Consider the following 9,541-nt stretch of genomic DNA (forward strand, 5'->3'; position numbering starts at 1 on the left):
ATTTCATTATCTCGTAACTCATCTTCATCCACCATAACTTGGTTTCCTCTTGAGGCATGCACATCACCGCCTCTTCCACTTCACGTTGTCACCGCCATCACATGATTATTGTGCCCACCCTTGGGGTTTACTACCGTATCACTTGGTAGATCACCCATTGGGCGAGTATTTAAAAACTGAGAGATTTGGCCTAATTGCACTTCCAAGTTCCGGATAGATGTGTTATGTGAAGCTAATTGGGCCTCGAAATCTTGGTTCTTTTTCATCATTTGCTCGAACATGCTTTCAATTCTCCCCATCTCGCTTCCGACGAACTCGGACCTTGAGAAGGAAATGGGGGTGGATTGTTCGGTTGTTGGTACATGGGGGGCCTTTGAAAACCTTGCCCCTGGTTGCCTTAGTTCCCGCTATTGTTCCACCCTCCTTGATTGTTGTTGTTGCCCCAATTATTGTTACTACCATGCCAATTTCCTTGGTTTCTTTGATTACCCCAATTGTTGTTTTGGTTGTTGTTATTCCAATTACCTCCGCCTTGTTGTTGATTGCCCCAATTACCTTGAAGACGCCATTGTTGATTTGAAGAGTTACCTCTATTCCCTTGATAGTTGTTGACATATTGGACTTCTTCGCTTTGATCATCATAGCACTCATTTGAATAGCCACCACCATCATTGTTGTTGTCATATTGTTCACAATTACCTTGAGGTTGTTGTCCTCTTTTCCTCCTTTTCAACATAGAAACACCTTCCATTGCGTTGACTTGGCGCGGGTTTTGGACTTGTTGTAATTGCGCCTTTGCCAATTGATTCATAGTTGTTGTAAGCTCGGCGATAGCTTGGCCATGATCGTGCAATTCCTTGTGCAAGTGGATGACCGTGGGGTCACATTGGGGCACGTTTTCTCGGTTTTGCCATGCCGAAGAGGTGTCGGCCATTTCATCCAGTACATCACATGCCTCTTGGTCAGAAAGTTTCATAAAATTCCCTCCGGCCAATTGGTTCACGATGCATTGATTTGTGGTGTTGATGCCCCGATAAAAGGTTTGTTGAATAATAGCCTCAATTATCGTTATTAGGGCACTCTTTCACCATTGTTCTATATCTTTCTCATATCTCATGCAAAGGTTCCGTCGGCTCTTGCTTGAAAGCTAGAATTTCATCCCGAAGAGCTGCCACATGACTTGGAGAGAAGAACTTGGCAATAAATTTGTCCGCCAATTCATCCCATGTTGTAATAGAATGATTGGGGAGCCTTTCTAACCAATCCAGTGCTTTACCCCGAAGAGAAAACGGGAAAAGGCTCAATCTCAGCGCATCCTCGGACACGTTTGTCTGCTTGCTACCCCAACATGTATCCACGAACCCCTTCAAGTGCTTGTAGGCATTTTGATCAGAGGCACCCATGAAATAACCTCTCTGCTCGAGCAAGGTCAGCATAACATTTGTGATTTGAAAGTTCCCCGCCCGGATTCGGGGAGGAACAATAGCACTGGCATATCCTTGATTTGGTAAAACTCTGGGAGCCACTCTCGGTGGTGCCGGAGGAGGGTCTGGAATATTGTTGTTCTCATTTTTTATTTATATTGATATGTCGGCCCCTCCGTGGAACTTGAGGTAAGACCTTATCTTGTTCTAGATCCTCTACCTCCTGCCCCGCTATCACATTGCCGAGAGGGTCATTTGCATTAAGAGCCATTGTACCTAATTGATCGGCACAAACAAAATTAGTAATCAAGAAGGAAAGAGAAGCAAAATACAAAACTAGCTACACAAATAGTCAACACCGTAAGCTCCCCGGCAACAGCACCAAAAAGTGATCGCAGTAAACTCAACCTCACACAATGGTAGGAAGAGCGGGCGCTAAGACTTTTACCCGAATAGTGGTATCGGGGTCAATTTCCACAGGAAGCTTGGGATGGAGTTGCGTATTTGTTCAGACTAGGAATGCGTGCTTTCTCCTAATTGTACTTCTAAAAGTTTTTTGGGGTTTTTGTTTAATAACTACAATTATCAACTACAAATTTAGGTTAATTTATGCTAAAGAGAGATGTTCTAAGTTGTGATTAATATAGAGAAAGGCACTAGGGTCGTGGCGTCACCTAGGTGGTTAACTAACGGGTAGAGACTACTAATAATAGATTGACATATTTGGGATCAATGTTATACTCGTTGCACAATTATACCCATTCTCATACCTCTCGGTAGAGAGAGCGATTGTGCCCAATTGACTCTCTCGAGACCAATTGGGTAGGCCAATTAGACCAAGCAACTAGGGTTCAAGTAGGGTGATTACTCTCTCGAGGTTTAACCCGTTAATTGGGACTACCATTTCTCATGGGTCCACCCCAATTCCTTGTTGGGTCAATTTTGGGGTCATAGACTCTCTTTCTTAAGAAGAGTCAAGACCCACTAAGCTAGAATCAATGTTTGCAACCAACAATCCTTAATTAAACCATAAAATTAACCCAAATAACAAACATCCAATATCAATCTATCATTAAGAAGCTACACCCATTAATTACCCACACTAGGGTTGAGCCACAACTCTAGCTAATGAGTTTAGCTAGACATAATTAAAGAAGAAACTGAAGAAATAGAAGATGAAACAACCATATTAATTGCTAATGTTAAACTACAATAATCTATGATGAAACTAAGCTAAAAATGCCCAGATAGGCCAAAACATAAGTCTCACGAGTGCAGCAGCTATCAGATGTACCCAACTTAACCTAAAAATGGTAAAATATTCTATTTATAGTGGGTTGGAAAAACTGAACAAAAATGCCCCTGCGGGGTTAGTGCAGACCGCACAAAGTTGGCACGCGGCCGCACTAGGTTGCTTGACCTCTGAATCTTACTCTCTGAAGATAGTGATGCGGACCGCACAAAGATGGAATGCGGCCGCATGAAGACTGGCGCGGACCGCACAAAGTTGTTGTGCGGCCGCATGAATAGTTTGGCAGCTTCGCTGAACTTCTTGTACGCGGACCGCATGACCATAGATTGCGGCCGCATGGAGAGGGACGCGGGCTGCATGAAGTGGGACGTGGGCCGCATGAAGTGGGATGCGGCCACGTGGTTTGCTTCTGGAATATGACACTCTCTGAACTTTTTGGACGCGACCGCTTAGCAAGATTGTGCGGCCGCATGAGTGGGACGCGGGCCGCATGAAGTGGGATGCGGCTGCGTGGTTTGCTTCTGGAATATGACACTCTCTGAACTTTTTGGACGCGACCGCATAGCAAGATTGTGCGGCCGCATGAGTGAGACGCGGGCCGCATGAAGTGGGACGCGGGCCGCATGAACTTGACTTGTAGTTTCATAGTCTCTGAACTCCTATGGTGCGCCGCATGACATGATGGTGCGGTCCACATGAAGTTCTGAATGTCCTTACTTTAATGATCTTTGACACTTGAGCAGGTTTCACTCCGATTTGAGCCGATCTTTGACGATTTGTCACTTTATAGCTCAAACCTGCAATCAAGCGCAATCTGTAAGCATTTTAGGACTATTTTGTAGAAAATTACACTCAAAGCGCAGGCAAGTATGGGTATAAAACATGTTAAAATCCTACTTATCATGGTCCCACCCCCCGTCGCCGGCCTCATAAATGTCACGACCTAAACCGATGGGCCGCGACGGGTGCCTGAGCCCTACCTGTCAAACACCCCTAAGTATACGTCTAGGATATGAACTTGCATAACATCTTCTGAATTACGAAGATAACATACATGGAGGAAACCTGACAACAAGGCATATGTACATATATCTGCAGAATATAGAGGGCGAGCCGGCAAGGCTGCTATAGGCAACTATACATCCAATAACTGAAAGTCGACAAGGCCACATATATCCCAACTAGACATACTGTCTACAGACCTCTAAAAGAAACATAACTGTATAAACACGGGACAGTTATAATATCATGCACATGCGTATAAATGTCGTGTCATGCATAGGTATGTATGTACATAATATCATCAAGCCACTGAGGGCATCTTATCATATCGTCTCGGCCACTGTGGGCAACATCATTAACATATACCAGCTGATCAGGTGGTGGTGTGTATATAACGCCATAACCTCTTCCCATATCCCATATACATATACATACATATATACGCGTATATAACGCCGTTTGAATCATATTTCAGCCACTGTGGGCAACATCATCATCATATACCAGCTGATCAGGTGGTGGTGCGTATATAACGCCGTAACCTTTTCCCATATCCCATATACATATATTTACATATATACGCGTATATAACGCCATCTGGTCATGGGTCAATGCACATGTATAAATGAGTGAAATGCATGAAAAATACATAATAATCTCGATACTCCTTCCGGATAAACTTTTCCACTGTGTATTATTCTAAGACCCATGAATAGAAGATAATAATAATTCTCATGGGGAATCAAGAATATAGATACCCGAACTATTTCGATGAATAGAGTAATTTATAGAAACTGTGTATTTGCTCGCTTCTTTAGTATAATTTGGACCATGTCAAAAGAAAGAAGGGATGGCCTTAACATACCTGGAGTAGGGAAAACTCCATATAATATTCTTGGAGAAGATTGCACCGTACTCCAATAGAACCGCACAACTTTACGTTTCTACGATTCTAATAATTCTCGTTGGAATTGTTTTGATGCAAGAATTTTCGTTGGAAATTTTGCTGGATGGAGGTTGAGTCGTAAGTGTTCATAGAATTAAATTCTTGTTTGAGTGTAAGTGATCTTTGAACTAAATTCTTAGTTTGACAGTATCTTGTTTGACATAAAACCAATTGTTGAATAGAATCAATTCTTGAATAGAATTGAAGAACTAAATTTTGGTAATGTTAGAAAAATAGATTTTTTGAATCTTACACTTGTAAATGCCTTATTATCATTAAATGGCCACTAAGCCACTATGACTTAAGAGTCATAGGCCACATTAGTGGCTTGTTGCCACGTTGATTAGGGATAATTATTAAGTTTTTATCCACTTATTAGTTAATCGGGTAATATCTCGTTACCCGATAGTTATCCAATTACACGCATAATTTAAAAATTACCACAAATTACTTAAAATTCTATTTATTTTTTTAAAATACTTCATATATACTTTATATATTATACTATCATAGTCATATGGTACCTTACATGGTACTAGTTCATAATTATCGAGTATTATCGCTTGACCCGTATTTTATTCCAAATTAACCACTTTCAACGAAACTCGTTTCCTTTAGTCCGTGTACCTCTTTATCTTTCATAACACTTATTTATCGCTTGTTATAAATAGCGTAAGTACGTTAACGTCAAGATAATCTCATCCCCGAGTCTACGTCGGTTAACTGAAAACGAATTTTAACGTACGAAAATGCGAGATGTAACATCCTTCCCCCCCTTGTCGTCTATGTAACAACACAACTACCAACTCTCCCTGTAGAAGCTTAATAACCCAATGACACACGAGATCATAATTATGAATAATGACAATGGCCTTACATGACCAACGACAATAACCAACCAAGAATTTATACACGTACCTTTTATTATGATGTTTTAGTCGGACCCTTTTCTGGAGGAGGAAATAAGTAGGGATATCTAGACTTCATGTTTTCATCGGCCTCCCAAGTCATCCTCTACATCGTTGTTTCTCCAAAGTACTTTCACGGAGGCTACCTCCTTATTCCGCGGCTTGCGGACTTATCGGTCTAGAATGACAATCGGAACTTCCTCGTATGATAAGTCTTATGCAATCTGTACATCATTCATGGGCACCACTTGGGTAAGATCGCCAATGCACTTTTGTAACATAGATACGTGAAAAAACGGATAAATAGACTCCAATTCCGATGAAATTCTAACTCATAAGCTACTTGGCCCACTCTCCGAATGATCCTATAAGGCCCAATATACCGTGGGCTAAGTTTGCTTTTCTTGACAAATCTCATCACACCCTTCATAGGTGACACCTATAAGAATACCCAGTCATCAACCTCGAACTCTAAATCTCGTCGTCGTACGTCAGAATATGACTTCTGACGACTCTGAGCTGTCAATAGTCGATCTTTAATCAACTTTACTTTCTCTATGGCTTGCTGAACCAGGTCTAGCCCATGCAATCCAGATTTTCCAACGTCGAACCACCCTATAGGCGACCTACACTTTCATCCGTAAAGAGCTTCGTATGGAGCCATCTGAATGTTGGAATAGTAGCTATTATTATACGCGAACTCAATAAGCGGCAGATGATCATCCCAGCTACCTTTGATGTCTAGTACACAAGCTCGTAACATATCCTCCAGTGCTTGAATAGTATGCTCAGCATGTCCGTCTGTCTAGGGATGAAATGATGTACTAAGACTTACTTGAGTCCCCAATCCCTTTTGGAAGGACCTCCAGAAGTTAGCTGTAAATTAAGCTCCTCAATCTGAGATAATAGATACAGGGACACCATGCAGTCATACTATTTCCTTAATATAAAGTCTTGCATAATCCTCTGAGGAATATGTAGTTCTAACGGGCAAAAAATGGGCTGACTTTGTAAGCCTATCAACAATCACCCATATCAAATCGAACTTACACTAGGTACGAGGTAAGCCTACAATGAAGTCCATATTGATTACTACCCATTTCCAAGTCGAAATCTCCATAGCCTGCAATAATCCACCGGGTTTCTAATGCTCAATTTTAACATGCTGACAGTTAGGACACTGAGCAACAAACTCTGCTATATCCTTTTTCATTCCGTCCCACCAATACACTTCCCTGATATCATGATACATCTTTGTTGTTCTTGGATGGATAGAATAACGAGAATAATGAGTTTCTCCCATAACCTGCGCGTCGACGCAGCCCTGCAACATTAGGTACACATAATTGTAAGCACGTGATTTTTGCTTCACGGACAATCGCTCCAAAAGAAAACAAAAATAGTGACAAATGACTCCGCTGTACAATTTTTTCGATTTTTCGTGGCATGTGCTATTAGTCATTTGTGGTTCGGTCCATGTTGCATTTGATCTTATCAATCAAAATAGAACTTATGTCTGTCATGGTAATCAAACCGTAATTCGGTCGTTGAAAGAAAATTCAAAAAAAAATATATATATGCATCGTTCGTTCTAGGTTGTGATTTAACTTACTTAAACATTTTAATTTGGTGTGATAATTGTATTGAAGTGTTACATTGTGTTTATTTTAATTTTATTTTTTCATTTTATTTCATTTTTTTTTAAATTAGGGAAAACAAAAGAAAAGAAGTGATGAAAATCGGTTTGGGCCCAAGAAATAAAACAAAAATAGGCCCAAACCGTCACACAAGTCCAGTCCAAACATGAGCTGCCCAGGCACCTCCCGAAACGACGCCGCATCAGGCATCTGATCTGAGCCGTTCAACCACACCCATCCAACGGTCCACATCCGCACCCGTAACCCGACATGTTTAGCCGGTCCAACCCAACCCCTCACTTAAATCCAAACAACCCCGTTTTAATGCCAAACGACCTCGTCTCACCCCTCACCAACAGATCCAAGCCATTGAGATCATTTGATCAAACGGCCCGGATCCAATCCTCTACTTCGTATATAAACCGTCCCTCACACCCGATGCCCCCTATCCGAACCCCCCTTCATTCATCTCCTTCACCAAGCCCTGAACCCCCGAAACCCTAGCAGCCGCCCTAGTTTCCCTTTCACCAGAACCCGGCGGCATGAACGCCGATGACCACCTCCTGAACACCCTAGGACCACCTCACTCTCCTGAACATGGATCTGTTACCCCCTAGCCTCGAATCACCTTCCTTCATCTCGAATCTTCATTTGAAGATTCGAGTCGAACTCTGACTTATACCAAACCTCACCATCTTCGTACCAGACACTCCCCTGACCTCCCTCGTGACCAAACCAGGCTTGGTTTGGTCCGAATCCACCCACAACTCCTAAAAAACCAGATCTGAAGATCCAAACCCTAGAACATGTATAGCCTTGGAAACCGGCCAGTCTTAACAGGGTTTGAGGTCTAATAGACCTTAATCAAGGTGTTCTCGTGTGAGAACACCCTGATTAAAGTTTGTTCGGCCTCAAGGGGTCAAAGTTGAGTCAGATTTGGGTCAATTCTGTTTGGACATTTTTTCGGTAAGTTTTTCTTTTCCTTTTTGTTTTATTCAACTGCTAATTAAGTTGTCAGCATGTTTCGTTGTGTTTGTTTGTTATTTTTGTTATTTTTCATTCGGATTTCTTCCATCTCTGTCAAAGACCTTTTTATTTGGTCCGTTGGTTTGTCTGTGTGTGTTCTGAATGTATTCTGTGATATACATGATCGTCAATTAGATTAGTCGTCAAATAAGTTAATTCATATAGGTTCCTAGTAATTGAACAAAGTTGTCTGAAATCATCCGGGACTCTGTACGTGTTGTTTATATGAACGACTGATTATTATATGTTACGATTAATATAGTCGAGTCGATGTATGTCGTCAATTAGTTTCAATCATTAATGGTAACAACTTGGTTCGTGTTGTTTATTTCTGCTGTGATCGTATTTGAATCCCATTAGGAACTGAATTGTATTGCCTAAGGGTCTTGTTCAAATTTGAATCAAAAACATCTAGGGGTAGGTTATAAGGGCAGTTCAGACTTTGATCTTAAATAGATGCCATGTTTATTTGGCTTAGACTGTGGGCAGCATGTGTATGGTTAGCTTTAAGGAATTAAAATAATTGGACAGCATGTGCTGTCAGATTATATTCCTGCTGCCCATACTTTGGCTAAATAAATAAGGGATTAGGACACTTTAACAACAAAAATAGAGAGGGCCTGTCAGGGATCTCATGGGAGTTTTGTTATTTAAAATAACTGAGTGGAAAAACAACAGGGAGAGGGAATTTTGAGTTGTCACACAGACTGTAAAGTGCTGAATTCAGGCTATAAAAGAGGCAGACCTTCCATTTAGAAGGGGGGATTTTTTGGAGAGATTTTTGGAGCCTGTGGAAAGGATTTTCTTAAAGGCTGGACATTTTTAGTCTTCAGGAAAAAACAAGAAACATAAAGTCTCAAAATATCGTAACCAAACACTGTCTGAAAATTACATAAGAGTTCATGTTGGTCTAGCTTTTTTTTGGTCGATTGATGTTGGTTGCCTGTTGAGCTATTTGTGATTGTTGAATTGCTGGTGTGGTTACACTGAATACTCTGCTGTTTCTATTGGTTCATTACTCTGTTTCTGGGATTGTTTGTTTGTGGCTCGACTGCTCGTGAGCTTCATCATTGTTGGCTGGTTGTTGTTGCTGTGTTGTTGCTGTGTATCTGCTGTTGCTGTGTTTGTTGCATACTACTCAGCTGATCATTCCTTTCTTCTTTTGCTTGGCTATACCAGGTACACGATTAGAACATTGTCAATGTAACTTGAAGGTTGAGCATGAATACAAAAGAGAAGATCTGAAGATTTTTTTTATAGACTGTTATGTTAAACCTCATGTAATGCATGATAGTTTGCAGTGTTGTTTGGATACTGAAGATAGTTTGCATGCCTAGTAGATATCA

The sequence above is a fragment of the Nicotiana sylvestris genome, chromosome 10, assembly GCF_000393655.2.
Source record: "Nicotiana sylvestris chromosome 10, ASM39365v2, whole genome shotgun sequence".
In the NCBI taxonomy this organism is placed as follows: Eukaryota; Viridiplantae; Streptophyta; class Magnoliopsida; order Solanales; family Solanaceae; genus Nicotiana; species Nicotiana sylvestris.